Raw genomic sequence first — 17,239 nt, 5'->3', positions numbered from 1 at the left:
AAGAGTAGGCCTTTTGACAGGAGGAGCCTTATGGAGGAACAGGGAGTGGTGGGAATTCTTCATCAGTTACTGTAATGCCGGAACATTCCATCCTGGTGCTGTAGTCCTGCTCACTAGCAAACATGCTAATGCTACTGTCCCTTCCTTTGCTGGAGTCTCTCCGAGCAGATGTAGACATGTCCAAAGGTGCAGTGTTCCAGACCCTGTTAAGGTAAAGAGAGGAAAAAACACTCGATTCTGAATTACTTCTCAACTTTACTTTCTGTCGTAAACGCTGCAAAACACCTTGTATTTCAAATGTTGTGCTGACAGCTCGACAAAGTCCGTCTTATCACACCGCCATCTTGGCCCCTCCCCCAACCAATTAAATGATGATGGTGATTAGCGTCACCTGTGTGAGTGACGTCACCAGGATGCACACGCACCTGAAGGCGTTCCACTAAAGTTTTGTTTAACAATGAACAATTGAACAGTATGTATACATAATAGTATACATCGAAAAAAGGATAATTTCACAATTCACCAAATATTTTACATTTCAAATTTACAGAAACACATGTAAGTACAAACAAAAATGCTCTAAGTATAAATAGAAATTATACAAATTAAATAAGATTATACACTTGACAGTTGTTGTTTTTTTTAATTTGCTTTAGAATTTATGATGTTCCTCAAATTGTCTAAATAATTGGAGAAAAGGGCAAATGTCTGCAGTGTTTAGTTAATTTGTTTATTTTATTTGGAAAATATCTCATTCATAAACAAGAATTTCAGCCTCCAAACCAACTTTTCCCCATTTTTTGATTTAATTCAACTCACTTTATAACTCAATAACGCTTAATAATAATAATAATGCTTAATAATAATAATAATAATAATAATAATAATAATAATAATAATAATAATAATAATAATAAATAGGACATTTCTGGATAGCTATGACAACTTATTTAATGTTTCTTCTGACATTGGATAAAATTTTAGATAAGAGATTATTTATGTGTTTATATATATATACATATATATACATACATGGATTGTTGAAAATGTATTCTGTGCATGTACTGATTTTATGATTGTATTTTATTTTTATATCTGTATTCTTCTGTTGTGTGTATTGTATTTTATGTAAATTGTTTGACAGTGTTGTAAATTAATATTTAAATAAAGTTAAAAAAAAAAAGTGTTCCACTAAAGGAGAGGGAGAGAGAGAGAGAGAGAGAGAGAGAGAGAGGATTTTTCTTTGGACTTCTGCTCTTTTCAAGAAAAAAAAAAAAAAAAAAGATGCCCTTTGTCATTTTTTGTAATTGAACTAATTGTTTCCACCAGTTGGGTTGTGTTCCATTTCTTTTTTTAGGGGGTGGGGGGGTGAAGCGCTCCCAAAACTCTAGACATGTTTTTGAACTTCATGTTCATTTTTGACAGGCTGTAAAAATGTCAAATCCATGAACAGTACGTGGATGGAACCAAATGTTTGAACCAGAAAAATACCCCCCCCCCTTACCTAAACATGGTTTGACCCAGCCCACCTCTAAATGCTGAATACAGTGTTGAAATGTGCCTGGTCATTGTGCTCTGCTGGTTCCACACAGATTAAAAGCCTGGCTTTTTTTTTTGTAGAACTTTATTTCAAAGAACACGGTTAACAAAGCACAAACATCCAATGGACCAGGACACACGAACAGACAAACCGGTTGAAATCTGGTTAAAACACAATGAAAGTAAATCAATGAAAAAAAAACAAAACCCTTTAAATTCCAAACGGCGGACCTTGAGCTGAGGTCATGTGACCAGTTTAGTGTGTTTTTTTTGGTCTGGGGTGATGGAGGTGAAGCAGATTTCACACATGCAGGTGAACCTCATGGACTGTAGAGGTGGAGCACTAGGAGGCAGCACTGCACCACTTATGGCCATTCATCAACTTCATCCCACTGTAAAAAAAATCTGTCATTTAATAGAATTTTCACTGTTTATTTGACAGATTTTTTCTGTATTTTTAAGATACAAGAAAATATCAATGAAATGACAAAAACAGACTGTGATTTTACACGTCAAATGGAAAAGAACAGGAAAAAACTAACTATGAAGAACCAAAAAATTTCAGTTTTTGAAAGAATTTTTTTCTTTTTTCACAGAATTACATATATGTCATGTTGGTCGACCACTTGCTGTTTTGGTAGCTTGTATGGATCCATGTCCAGTCCAACTGTTTTTCATTTCATCTTATATTCCACAGTTTTCCTGGTCTCGCTGTAGTTACTGCATCATGTTGAGCCGGTGTTCTGTCGGGTTGAGCTGCTGTCGGTATAAACTACCAGTAGCTCATACCGACAGCGACACCTATCGAATGACGCTACCCCCCGTCAAAACATGCTACCTTACATTTCGACACGTCTATTTGAAAATGAAATAATGCTTCGACTGCAGAAAAACACCAGTATTTCCTTCTTCATCTGAATATGGGCAGAGGAAGCTCATTTCCACAGCCTTATAACTTCTATTAAATAAACTCCTACTATAGAAACACCATAATTTACCTTATTATCATCTCACTTCAGTATTCTACGTCTATCCTTCGTGCACATGTAATTGCTTACAGGAACTGTTAACAGATGTAGTCAGTTAAATGGTAGGCTACCTTTATTGGTGTCTGTTGAACTAACTTAAATAATCTAAACCCCATGAACACCCACCTGACCCACACACTTAACACTATATCACACAATGAGAACTTCCTACACTATTATCATCTATCGTCAGTATTCTACGTCTGTCTTTCATGCACATAATTGCTTCCATGCTTACTGCTCAAAGGCACAACAAAAGAAATATACGTACAAAATATGACTCCATTCTGCCGGGGGAGCACAAATCGATGTGCATTGAAACTGTGCAAACGCTGAGGGTCATGCACATGCTCAGTAGTGCTAGGTAGCTCAACTCCACAGGTAGGGCGGCTCCACAGGACACCGGCATCCTTTACTAATTTTTATTGGTTTTGAAACATTTCTTTTTGTTCTAATTTCAGCTGTAGAGTGTTTATATATCACCTGAACCCATTCTATGAAGTTATTCCCACATGCAAATTTTTCTAAAACCCTGAAAAGATCAGGTCATTTAACCCTACCGAAGGCCTTTTCAGCGTCTAATGATAGAAGTGTCGGCATTTCTTAATTTGCATGAATAATATTCAACATCCTTCTCCTATTGTGAAAACCTTGTCTTCCCATTATAAAACCATTCTGGTCTCTATCAATAATACTTGGCAATAGCTTTTGTAAGCGTTTCGCTAAGAGCTTACATATTATCTTAAGATCAGAACTGAACAAACTAATGGCTCTCATGTTTTCACATTTGTTTGAGGGTTTACCTGGTTTAGGAAGTAAAATAATTCAGGCACTATTGATAGAAGTTGGGAGACTGCCATTGTAAAATGCCTCTAAAAACATTTCCAAAAGCGGTGTCAGCAATTTATTTTACATTTTTATACAGATCTACTGGGAGACCATCTGGTCCAGCCCTTTTCCCTGACTTCATATTATCGATAGCATGTCCTGTTTCGTCTTTGGTCATTTGTAGCTCTAGATCTTTTTTTATTTCATTTGGGATATTGGGTATAGTTAGTTCATCTAAAAATCTATTCAGGTTTGATAAGTCTGTTTCATTATTGGTAGAATATAATCATAATAATCTCTGAAAGCATCAGTAATTTCTTGAGGATCCACAATAACTTGGCCATTGGATGAAATGGTTGTGATTGATGTTTTGGTTTGTAATTGTTTAATCGGCCACGCTAATACTTCACCTGATTTATCGCCTTGCTCATAAAATGTTTGCCTCAGTCTTAAAAGACTAGAAGCTGCCCTGGAGGCAGAAACTTTGTCATATTCAGCTCATAAAAGTAGTAAATCATTTTCCAACTGTGGGGACTTTTCTCATTAACTTTTTCTTGGAGAATCCTTATTTTCTGTTCCAGCTGTTATCATTCCTCACCAGCCTTCTTTGATTTTGATTTGTTCCTGCAGATGTTTGTATAGTATTAATTTCAAAAAACTCGTCTATCTGTTTTCCTATGTATTTTACTAATTCTTCATCTTGTAACCATTTATGCTGAAAAATGCCATCCAGGCAGGTCTTTTGTCAATTTTTGATCCATGTACATCAAACAGCATGGTACATGATCTAAGATCACAATATTATCATAAAAACAATTTGGAATTTTGATCATAGTTCTGAGGAAATTAAAAAAATAATCTATTTTTTATCTCATTTTATAATTTTTTTTTTACAGTATTAAACTTTAAATTAACAGTTTAATCTCATAATAGAAAATAAATATTTGTGAAATTATGATACATTTGTAAATGTATTTTACTGTAATTTTCTGTGAAAAAAAAATCTTTTATGGTTATTCACAGTTTAGTTTTTTTCGTGTTATTTTCCATTGACATGTAAAATCACAGTCTATTTTTGTCATTTTCATTGATATTTTCCTGTATCTTAAAATACAGGAAAAATCTGTCAAATAAGCAGTGAAATTCTGTTAAATTACAGATTTGTTATTTTTCCAGTGTACAGGACAGAGCTGATAGGGCCGTTTATGGTCCAATAAACACCTGTTATCACAAAGTCAGATCCAGCTGCATCAGCTGATCTTTGACCCGGTCCTGCGGGGTGGGACTGGTTTCTGGTTTTGCTGGTCCTGGTTCGGTCTCAGACACGTGAGACAGAAACAGGAGGAGGAGCAGAGGCTTTAAGCGTCAGGACGGACTGGTGTGTGCAGACCAACACACAGCTTTGTCTCCAAACAGACGCCTTCAGACGGCGTTCAGCCACAGGAAGTGGAGCTTCGTCAACACGTCCGGACGCGGCTATCGATCGACACAAACGGGACCAGACCGGACTCTGCCGGTTTTGGTCTCAGACCGGTGAGTACTGATGAGCTCCTCCCTGTGGAGCTGGTTTTAGGAGGTGTTTAGGGGTCACTATGGAACACATTTAGGCTAGGTGGAGCCACTGCAGGGGGAAGGAACGAGGAATTACTGAGAATGAGCACAAGTAGATCTGGACGGAACCACCCAACTGTGAGAAGAACACACAAAGACCCAAGGACCTTTAGAACAGGGTTATACACTGTAAAAAAATCTGAATTTAACACAAGTTTAACCGTTTTATTTGACAGATTTTTCCTGTATTTTAAGATACAGGAAAATATCAATGAAATGACAAAAATAGACTATAACTATAAAACTTCCTTTTAAAGGATTTTTTTTTTTCCCCACAGAAAAATTGTTAAAATACATTTGCAAATGTGTTATAATTTTGCAAATATTTCTTTTGTATTTATGAGATTAACTGTTAATTTAAAGTTTAATACTGTAAAAATAAAATAAAAATGATAAAATTACTGACAATTACTGTAAGAAGTATTTGTTCTGTCAGTTTAACCAGACTTGTTTGTTCATTGACAAATATCTTGTGTAATTAGTTTCACAAGAAAAATGTTGAATAACATATACACAAATATACATATAAAAATAAAAATAATGTTTAAAATATATACATATACATACACCCGTATAACCTGTAAAATAATAATTAAAATATTTTATAAAAATTTTAAGAAATTACATATATATACATATATATATATATATATACACACACACACACACAGTATTTTTTTTTTATTTATTTTTTGTATGTATACGTGTGTATCTGTGTGTATATATATGTAGTTCTTTCCTCCCTCCTTCAGTTCATTACAGTGATTGTGTGAAAGTTTGTAACTCACTGGTGAAAAGTGTTTAAAGTTTATTGAAGGACTTCTCCATTCCAACACCAGTCCAGGGGGGGTGGCTTTGGTCCATGGGGGTGGAGCCTTTAGTCCATGGGGGTGGGTCCTTTAGTTCATGGGGGTGGAGCCTTTAGTCCATGGGGGTGGGTCCTTTAGTCCATGGGGGTGTGTCCTTTGGTCCATGGTGGTGGGTCCTTTAGTCCATGGGGTGGGTCCTTTAGTCCATGGGGGTGGGACCTTTAGTCCGGGGGGGGGGGGTCCTTTAGTCCAGGGGGGGGTCCTTTAGTCCATGGGGGGGGGTGTCCTTCAGTCCATGGGGGGGGTGTGTTGTCCTTTAGTCCATGGGGGTGGTCCTTTAGTCCATGAGGGTGTGTCCTTTAGTCCAGGGGGGGGTCCTTTAGTCCATGGGGGGTGTGTCCTTTAGTCCATGGGGTGTGTCCTTTAGTCCATGGGGGTGGTCCTTTAGTCCATGGGGTGTGTCCTTTAGTCCATGAGGGTGTGTCCTTTAGTCCGGGGGGGGGGGGGGGGGGGTCCTTTAGTTCATGGGGGTGGGTCCTTTAGTCCATAGGGTGGGTCCTTTAGTCCATAGGGGTGGGTCCTTTGGTCCATAGGGGTGGGTCCTTTAGTCCATAGGGGTGGGTCCTTTAGTCCATAGGGGTGGGTCCTTTAGTCCATGAGGGTGTGTCCTTTAGTCCAGGGGGGGGTCCTTTAGTCCATGGGGGGGTGTGTCCTTTAGTCCATGGGGGTGGGTCCTTTAGTCCATGGGGGTGGTCCTTTAGTCCATGAGGGTGTGTCCTTTAGTCCAGGGGGGGGTCCTTTAGTCCATGGGGGGGGTGTGTCCTTTAGTCCATGGGGTGGGTCCTTTAGTCCATGGGGGTGTGTCCTTTAGTCCATGAGGGTGTGTCCTTCAGTCCATGGGGGGGGGGGGGGGGGGTCCTTTAGTTCATGGGGTGGGTCCTTTAGTCCATAGGGGTGGGTCCTTTAGTCCATAGGGGTGGGTCCTTTAGTCCATAGGGTGGGTCCTTTGGTCCATAGGGGTGGGTCCTTTAGTCCATGGGGGTGGGTCCTTTAGTCCATAGGGTGGGTCCTTTAGTCCATGGGGGTGGGTCCTTTAGTCCATAGGGGTGGGTCCTTTCGTGTACAGTTTACATGTTCTCCTCATGTCTGCGTGGGTTCTCTCTGGTCCTCTGGCTCCTCCCACCATCCAAACACATGCTCTGATAGGTTAATGGCTGAACCTAAATCACCCATAGGTGTGAATGTGACAGTGGTTGTTTGTCTCTATATGTTCAGCCCTCAGATGAACTGGTCACATGTCCAGGGTGAACCCCGCCTTCGCCATTAAGTAGCTGGGATAGGCTCCGCCCCTTTGACCCTAGTGAGGATAAAGCAGGTTCAGATCATGAATGAATGAATGAAAGGCGTTCTGGCTGTGGTCGTCATCAGTCATGTCAGACTCCTGTCGATCACAGACCGCACTGATTTGATTGGCAGATAGAGGCGGCGCTCATTCAGATGAGTGGACCAATCAGAAACAGCGTTCAGAATGTGAGTGTAAAGTGTCCAGTGAGTGGAGTCTGTAGACGTAGAGACGCTCCGTTAAGTCGTCTTTACCACCGGTGCAGATGAACTCACATTTATGCGACACTTTACTGAGCCACGATGTCCTGAAATCAGACAAAAGAAGACACTGTCCACAGAGAAAAGACACAAACACAGTGAAGGTTCTGTTCTACATGAACTCATCCATTCACATGGGAGCCCTTTGGCATCACCAACATGTGCATGAGGAACTAGTCACTGGATTTGGAGAAGCCCAGGTCCACAACAGTATCAACTGTGTGAAATGAACAGAATACACAACAAACCCATATTTGTCCACCATAAAACATCAAACCCATCAAATGTTTCATCTAATCCAAGGTCTGTTGGATGGAATGTCTGAACTGGTCTCCAGAAACTGTTTCCAGGTCCATGTTTCTACTGTGGATCATCTCCTCTTCTGTAACATCTGTCTGCAAACGTCCAGACCAAGGTTCCAATAGTTTTGGATTTTTCATTATAGTTTAGTTTAGTTAGTTTGGACTTTTTTTCTCTAATTCAGTTCAATTTAATTCGTTTTTACAGCAGGTTTGATAGTTTTTATCAGTTTTCGTTATTTTCTTTTATTTCCCTTTTTTTTCCTACTTAGAAAATGCGCTCTATAAGTTCAGTCTGTTTACCATTTTACTTTATTTACCCTTTTTTTTTCTAGGTTTAGGTCAAGGTTCTAATAGTTGTGGATTTTTCATTATAGTTTAGTTAGTTTGGACTTTTTTTTCCTCTAATTCAGTTCGTTTTCATTCATTTTTAGAGCAGGTTTGATAGTTTTTTTATTAGTTTTCTTTATTTCCCTTTTTTTTTTTCCCTAATTTTCTCCCCTTTTTTCTCTAGGTCCAGGTCAAGGTTCTAATAGTTTGGATTTTAATTATAGTTTAGGTTTGCCTTTTTTTTTTTTTTTTTTCCTCTAATTCAGTTAGTTTTAATTAGTTTTTACAGCAGGTTTGATAGTTTTTATTAGTTTCTTTATTTCCTTTTTTTTCCTACTTAGAAAATGCGCTATACAAGTTCAGTCCATTTACCATTTTACTTTTTTTTTTTTTACCTTTTTTCTCTTTCTCTAGGTTTAGGTCAAAGTTCTAATAGTTTTGGATTTTTCATTCTAGTTTAGTTTTATTTAGTTTTGACTTTTTTTTTCTCTAATTCAGTTCATTTTAATTAGTTTTTAGAGCAGGTTTGATAGTTTTATTAGTTTTCGTTTTCTTCTAAATGCTTAGCTTTAGTTTAGTTGTAGTTCAGTGGTCTCTTTTCTCTTCTCTCTGTCGTCGTATTCAAATAAATCCCAGACAGGACTCTGCTGCTGTTTCTCCCAACTTTAGTCTCCATGTTTCCAGGTAGAGTGGGGACCAGAAGAATGACTGGAAACCACAAGTGAACACAAGTGACGGACCAAAAAGTGTCGTACGGTGCCACTAGCTAAAATTGCTTAAGTGAAATAAATCGATTTCATATCAATCCGACATTGACAAAGACGAAAACAAAGGGAATTTTATCCATAATTTTTATATGTTTTAGTTAGTTTTGTAACACAAATACAGTTTCAGTTAGTTGTTTTTTTCTTTTAATTGTAATTTTGATTTATTTCAGTTAACAAAAATGTTTTTACAATTCTAGTTTTCCTCATTTCGTTAGTTTTCATTAATGATAATAACCTTGGTCCAGACCTGAGGAGACCAGATGACGGACTTTAGAGGAATGTGGTCCTGTTCTGGTCTGATGCACATTTTACAGGCGTGTTGTAGACGTTCCTTTTAAAATGACCTTTAGACCTTTGGCTTAAAACAGTTCATTTTAATTCTAATTTGATGTGTTTTCTATGTTCTACTGTCAATAAAATATGGGTTTATGAAGTTTTCAAATCATTTGATTGTGATTTGATTGACATTTTACAGTCAGAGTCCGGACCCTTTTGGAACTGGGGTTGTAGACCTGCTCAGACCTAGAAAACATCCATAAAACTCTAAAGTGCTGCTGTTTGATCAGATTCTCCATTGTTTAGGTTTGGACTGTTTCTGGGTTTGGACGTTGATCGTCCACGTCTTATATTTCGTCTCATAAAAGTTAATCATTCATGTGGTTTAAAGCAGTTGTTGGACGTTACAGTTGTTTAACCCTCGGTGTTTCCTAATAAAAAGTTTTCCATGTTGATAATCCTCCAGATAACTGTTGACCTGTGGACTCATTGACACTTTGGTGATTAATTGATCCAGTGGAATCTGATCAGTAAGTAATTAGTAAGTAAGTAAATTTTATTTATAGAGCACTTTCACAGACAGAGTCACAAAGTGCTTTATCAATCCAATCAAAATCAGATCAAATTTACAGAACCCAACAGAATCCTCCAGGAGGTGGTGATTTAGGCATAATGTATTATTTTTTTCACATCAAACCAAGAAGAAAATCTGCAGTCATTCTTTTTTGTCGGTTCTTCTGCTGTTCTTATCTGACTGTAGATCATACTGGTCTGTTGTGGAACCTGAACTAAAATGAGTTCCACAGCCTGGACTGTGGAATTTTTGCACTTTGCAAATTCATCCCGGGCCGGACTGGAACCTCTGGGGGGCCACATTTGGCCCCCGGGCCGCATTTGAGACCCCTAATGTAAAGGATGAATCAGTGTGGATTCAGGTCTGGACTGATGGTTTGTGTTCTGATGTGGATTCAGCAGAATGGATCAGAGTGAGGACAGACAGGGGGGACCCATTCGAAGGCCTGTTAAGGAACTCGTGTCAGCATTCGAAGGTTGGGGTCCACAGATGGGTGTCGGTCTACGGGTCAGAGGTGACTCTTAATCTTCCACATTTCTTTTATCACCATGAAACATTTGACATGTTTTCAGTTTTACTGATTCTTGAAGGATTTTTTTTCACATGTGCTGAATGTGTTTCTAACAGGAGCCATCCTGATCCTAAGTATTTGTTCATGAGGAGTCATCGGTCTGTTTCACCTCCTCTTTATTTCAAAGAGTCTGATCAACAACAGTAAGTTTTACCGACTTAAACCATTGAATTTCATTAGATGATATATTTTAAAATCTCTCTCTGTGTGAAACATGAGAACCAGCTCACAGTTCAGAGGTGAAACCACCATGTTTACCTGTCCACCACTGTTGTCCATGTCAGAGCTAAAACCACTGACATCACTATTCACAGACCTAGACCACGACCTGGACCAGGACCTGGACCCAGCTGTGTGTCCATGAGGAAGAATGACTCCATGGGTGTTCCACAGACTCAGTAAGTGAACCTCAGATCTGGTCCAGATCCAACAGGGTTTTCAGCTCAGTCAGTCCTAACTTGGCGTTCTAGGTCCGACCTAAAGTTAGTCCTGTTGCACCGTCGGTGTCACATGGTCTTTTTCTTCAGTCTCTGGTTCAGACACTAGCAGGAGAATCACACTAAACCTGATCAATGAAAACCTGTTGTTGTAGTGGGACCTGGTCCTGGATGATCCTGGATCAGAGTCCAGGGTTGGTTCCTGGTCCATTGAACACCTTTGGATCATATGTTGTGAGTGCAGATGGTGAGGACACATTGTTAGGACAGAGCTGTTGGTTCATCCAAATGTGGATGAGATCAACTAAACCCAGTGAGTGTGAAGCTCCAAACACACTCACATGTTGACTGTCAGTGGGACCAGCAGGACCAGGACACCTGTCCCACTACAGGGGGTCATGTGACTCATGATGGAGTCTGTGTGGACAGACATAATGTGAGCTCATTGTTGATGATTGGTCCACAGAGCGGAGCGGCAGAGCTCAGAGGTTCCCAGTGATCCACGGCGTCCGACTCAGCCGGACTCCACATGTGAGGTGTGTACTGGTCCAACATCTACTGGTCCATCTGTTCTGTCCAATCAATAATGTCCAACGCTGATGCAGTCCAGCTTATCATGTGGAACTGTTCAGGAGGTTTTGTCTTTGATATAAAATGAATGATGTTGATGTAATGTGTCAAACATTTGGACAGAAGGTTCATTAAACCTGAGGATTACGTTGATGAACAGGTTCATGATCACTCACATACAGACCTGGTTGTGAAGGTGAACATGTTCTTTTGGATCTTTACAGGAAACACAGATGGCGGCACTTAAGAAAGTCTGTTGAAAATTCTGGAGGATTGGTCGATAATGAGTTTAGGAAGTTCAAGAGCCTCTTGAGAAATGAAAAACCACGAATCCCATTGTATAAACTGGAGGATGCAGACCGGATAGATACGATGCATCTGATGGTCCAGACCTTCTATCCAAATACTCAGGAAGTCACTGTAAGGGTTCTGGAGAAGATAGACAGGACTGATCTGGTGAAGAAACTTCCAGGAGGCATCCTACTATGTGAAGGTCAGTCATTAATAAGTAATTAGTAAAGTAAGAGGTTCCATATTTCATTCCCCTGTGACACATTAAACAGAAGGACGGTGGTCATGTTGTTTCCATCTGTTCAGACCCAGTAGAGTTCTGTGAATATTCAGATTCTGTCCTGGTAACATTCAAACTCCTCAGAGCATCAGTTTACAGATCAGTTCAGTCTATGAAGGCAGTCGTCATCTGGGTTTGGAGAAGTCAAAAATCTAAGATGAACTCAACACAGAGTTTAGTCAAACTAAAAAAAACCAAAAACAGTCAATTCAAACTGAGGATGACGCAGAACTGTATTACACAAACATTAAGCTCTTTATTATATTATTATTATTATTATTATTATTATTGGATCAAATGGACAGCTAATATAAACTAAAACATAATCAGCTGTTCTATCAGAATCCACTCATGTAGTTTTCTCAGTTACTCACAGTCATTCTCACTAATGTGATTTGTGAGGTCTCAGTGACCTTTGACCTTTGTCCACCTCCATGCAGTTACTTCATCCTTCAGTCCAAGTGACCGTTTGGTCCAGATTTGACTGAAGTCTGTCAAAGCCTTCCTTAGATTTGGTCTTTTAAAGGTAACTGTTGCCGACAGACGGACCTTTTCCTGTGGATGTAAAATCAAAGTGAAGCAGCTGTCAGTCTGTTTGAAAGGTTCAACTACAGTCAAAGACACAAGAGACTCTGAAAACACACACAGGTGAACACACCAAGTGGAAGGAGGACACTTTTCACCACAGTCTTCTAGTCCAAGCAGGTCCTCATTCAGTCCCTGGAAACATCCAGTAGATCAGCTGTTATTCTTTCACTGTGGGATTGGACCGTTTTTCCAGTCATTTTCAGCTCCACAGTTTCCTTCTACAAAACCGGGACCTGAACACATGTTTGGTCTCAGTCATAACACTGTAGTGTCCAAATATGGACATGTGAGAATAACTGAGTCATTCCTATTAAATACAGATGACTACATCATTGAACTACCTAGTGGTATTTGACTAAATGGACATGAATGAACCTGATGGATGACGTCCATGTGTAGAGTTTGAATCAGAGGAAAAACAGTGACTGAAGTCAAATGGATGAAACTGATGAAACTACTGCCGACATGACTGTGAATATTTTACAGCTGTGTTTGTTTGTAGATAAAAGGGTTTAAAGGACATTCCAAAGGAACAAAGATGATAGAAAACTACAAAGAAGACAAGTGTTGTTAATAAGGTGGATTTGGTTTGTTTGACTAATCGATTATTGAAGACATTGAAGGGTTCTTCATGTACAAATACACATGATGAACATATTTGAACAGTTGAACTCTACTGTCCTCCAGCTGAAGGTCATAGATATGAGAGAAGACACATGAACAATAAACTGATCTAATGAGAGGAAATGAATGACTGTATCTGAATACACACAGAATCTGGAACATAATGATATGATACTAGAAGAAATGGGAAACATTCCCCTTCCATTTGTGTTTGGAACATCCTCTGAATTGTCTTCTTTGTCTTCACTCAGAGAGCATTGACCAGTGTCGGCGAAAACTGAAGGTTAAGCTGAAGGAGAAGTTTGAGTGTGTGTTTGAGGGCATCATTAAAGAAGGACTCCCCAAAACCCTCCTGAACCAGATCTACACAGAGCTCTACATCACAGAGGGAGGGGCTACAGAGGTCAACCAGGACCATGAGGTCAGACAGATTGAAACAGCATCCAGGAACCCACACAGACCACCAACAACCATCACATGTGAAGACATCTTTAAAAAACCACCTGACAGACATCAGCCAATCAGAACAGTGCTGACAAAGGGCGTGGCCGGCATCGGGAAAACAGTGTCCACACAGAAGTTCAGTCTGGACTGGGCTGAAGACAAAGCCAACCAGGACATCCACTTCATATTTCCATTCACCTTCAGAGAGCTGAATGTGCTGAAACAGAAGAAGTTCAGCTTGGTGGAACTGGTTCAGCACTTCTTCAAGAAACCCAGAAGCAGGAATCTGGATCTTGAAGACCTCCAGGTGGTGTTCATCTTAGACGGTCTGGATGAGTGTCGACCTCCTCTGGACTTCACAACACTCAGATCCTGACTGATGTGACAGAGTCCAGCTCAGTGGATGTGCTGCTGATGACCTCATCAGGGGGAACCTGCTTCCCTCTGCTCGCCTCTGGATAACCACACGACCTGCAGCAGCCAATCAGATCCCTGAAGAGTGTCGTGGCATGGTGACAGAGGTCAGAGGGTTCACTGACCCACAGAAGGAGGAGTACTTCAGGAAGAGGTTCACAGATAAAAGACAGACCAACACAATCATCTCCCACATCAAGAGGTCCCGAAGCGTCCACATCATGTGTCACAATCCCAGTCTTCTGCTTGATCACTGCTAGAGTTCTGGAGGACGTGTTGGAGACCACAGACAGAAGACAACTGCCCAAGACCCTGACTGAGATGTACATCCACTTCCGGTGGTTGAGGCCAAACTGAAGACATCAAGTACGATGGAAGACCTGGGACAGATTCACCCTGGAGTCCAAAGACCAGGAAGATGATTGAGTCTCTGGGAAAACTGGCCTTTGAGCAGCTGAAGAAAGGAAACCCGATCTTCTATGAATCCGACCTGACAGAGTGTGGCATCGATATCAGATCAGCCTCAGTGTACTCAGGAGTGTTCACAGGGGTCTTCAAAGAGGAGAGAGGAGGGTACCAGGACCAGAGGTTCTGCTTCATCCATCTGAGTGTCCAGGAGTTTCTGGCTGCTCTTCATGTCCATCAGACCTTCATCAACACTGGAGTCAATCTGCTGTCAGAACAAACATCTGTTTGGTCTAAACTATCAAAGGTCAAACCAGTCCAGTTCTACCAGACCGCTGTGGACCAGGCCTTACAGAGTCCAAATGGACACCTGGACCTGTTCCTGCTCTTCCTCCTGGGTCTATCACTGCAGACCAATCAGAGTCTCCTACATGGTCTGATGAAACAAACAGGAAGCAGCTCAAAGACCAACCAGAAAACTGTAGAGTACATCAAGAAGAAGATCAGTAAGAATGTGTCTGCAGAGAGAAGCATCACCTGTTCCACTGTCTGAATGAACTGGAGGATGGATCTCTGGTGGATCAGATCCAACAGTACTTGAGATCAGGACGTCTGTCCACAGAACAACTGTCTCCTGCTCAGTGGTCAGCTCTGGCCTTCATCTTACTGTCATCAGAAAAGACCTGGATGTGTTTGACCTGAAGGAATACTCTGGTTCAGAGGAGGTTCTTCTGAGGCTGCTGCCAGTGGTCAAAGCCTCCAACAAAGCTCTGTGAGAACAAACAGTTGGATCAAACATCTCAAATATGGATCTATCATTTCAACCAGATCAATAACTTTATACTCATGCCTTTTGTTTTGTCCAGACTCAGTGGCTGTAACCTGTCAGACAGAAGCTGTGAAGCTCTGTCCTCAGTTCTCAGATCCCAGTCCTGTAGTCTGACACATGTGGATCTGAGCAAAAATGACCTGAAGCATTCAGGAGTGAAGATCCTGTCAGATGGACTGAAGAGTCCAGGATGCAGACTGGACACTCTCAGGTCAAACACAGTGGATTTATATGTTTTCATTCTTTTAATACACTTCCACGTTTCTTTTTATGCTCAAATACTTTGTGTTTTGTGTGTTTGTTAAAACAGTTCCAGTTTTCCTAAATCCTCATTCTTTTATTCCAGTTCTAGCTGATACCAAATGTATTGGTCCACCTTTACCTCTGTGTCAGAGTCCATCCAACATCAGCAAGTGTTTGAATGACACTCTTTCATTTTCAGTCTTATCTCCATGTTTGATCCTTTTCAACAGGAATGTTACATCAGAATGCTGGACAGTAACCTGAAAGAACAACAACAAAGAATCAGTCAACAAAAGTCACATACAATTAGTTTCATTTATTCCCTTAATAATTCAAATGCGGGCCGCGAACAAAAACACAAAGCCAGAAAAATGTGGCGGAGGCCGGGACAGTATAGGTTGTGTCAAATTAATGAAATTAATAGAACAAAACAGGGCCTAACTGAGCATCTAGATGAAAGAAACAAAAACTAAATGAATACCTAACTTATCTCCAAACTGCTGTCACAAAAACATACACAAGTGGCACAAACCAATAAACCCAGTGTGTTAAACGACAGATGAAAGCTGCGTGAACGCAAAAATGTACAGGAAGCCCCAAACTCACCTCTGTCCTGAACCTGCCACCAAACGGCCTTCGAACAAACAGAAAAAGGCTCCAAAAGACTGGCATGGCAGCAGGGCCTCATCAAACAGCAGTCAGGGAGAAGAAGAAGAGAAGGGGGGGGGTGTCTTCAGGGGGAAGCTTTTCACCTGTCTTCTGACAGCTGATTGGCTGGCTGGAGTCGGCAGGATCCAATCACAGGTGGCTCGGCCTGCCCAGGTGGAAACCAATGTGAAAATGACCTGCAGAAAAAAGGGAGAAGGGAAAACAGGAAGAAACACCGCCCTCTGCTGTCTGACATGTAACAAGGAAGAAAGAATTTCACAGTGAATTCCCCTTTTTATTCCCACATTTCAGTCCCTCACTGGGCTTCTGTGACAACAACAAATTCAACAAACATCACATTCAACCACTACAACTCATGTTTGTGTTCAGGAAGAAAAGGAAAACTGTAGTTTTACAATTCATCCACAAATAATGGACTTTATATTTGATCCATTTTTGTGTAAAACAGTCCATTTGAAAAAATCATGAGAAACAATATGAATTATTTTGTTTCACATTAAATATATAATTTCAGTTCCAGAGCTTCTCCATCCTGGTGTATAAACCACTCCAGACACATCAGTGATACTGAGCTAATTACTAATGCTGTTAATTTAGGGCGGCTGTGACATAAACCTTCCATTAGATGATGGTCTAATGCTTTCAGAATTGTTCATCCTGTTGGTTTTGGTGAACACACCAATCCACTATTTTTACAATCTAAAACTGTCAAACTCATTGACCTTGTGGAGTTCAAAACTATTCAAATCATGTATAAAGCAAAGAATAACTGACTGCCAGACAATATTCCAGAAATGTTCAGTGAAAGAGAGGGAGGTGATAGTTTAAGGGGAAAGTTCAATATCCAGATTCATAAAGTGCACACTAGGTTCAAAAGTGTCTGTGACCATCTGTGGAGGAAAAGTGTGTGTGCAGAGAAACAAAGATCTAACACAATTCAGTTTCAAAACATAAGAATTGATTGTTGTCAGGTCCAGTATTTATAAAGACAATGAGGGCTGTTTGTTTCTGGATAATGTTGAAGTGATAAATCTGCTGGAATTATTGAGAAAACTGTTGAACTGTTGATGTGTGTTTGTGTGACTGCACTACTAGGATCATTCTCATTTCATTTCATTATCCATCGCTTTATCCGGGGCGGGTCACGGGGGTAACAGTCTAAGCAGGGACGCCCAGACTTCCCTCTCCCCAGACACCTCCTCCAGCTCTTC

At 40.4% G+C, this 17,239-nt stretch overlaps 1 long non-coding RNA gene across 1 annotated transcript; it reads right to left on the bottom strand.

The window, feature by feature from the left end:
* Window positions 1-7,109: 7,109 nt before the first annotated feature.
* On the bottom strand, window positions 7,110-15,984 carry LOC115416576 (uncharacterized). The gene is made up of 3 exons (XR_003935003.1): window positions 15,966-15,984; window positions 15,499-15,619; window positions 7,110-7,464 (listed from the first exon to the last, which is right to left on the bottom strand). It is a non-coding gene; the product is annotated as an uncharacterized LOC115416576 (long non-coding RNA).
* Between the last annotated feature and the right edge of the window lie 1,255 nt (window positions 15,985-17,239).

The sequence above is a fragment of the Sphaeramia orbicularis genome, unplaced genomic scaffold (assembly GCF_902148855.1).
Source record: "Sphaeramia orbicularis unplaced genomic scaffold, fSphaOr1.1, whole genome shotgun sequence".
Classification (NCBI taxonomy): domain Eukaryota; kingdom Metazoa; phylum Chordata; class Actinopteri; order Kurtiformes; family Apogonidae; genus Sphaeramia; species Sphaeramia orbicularis.
This window is presented reverse-complemented; position numbering and strand designations above follow the sequence as displayed.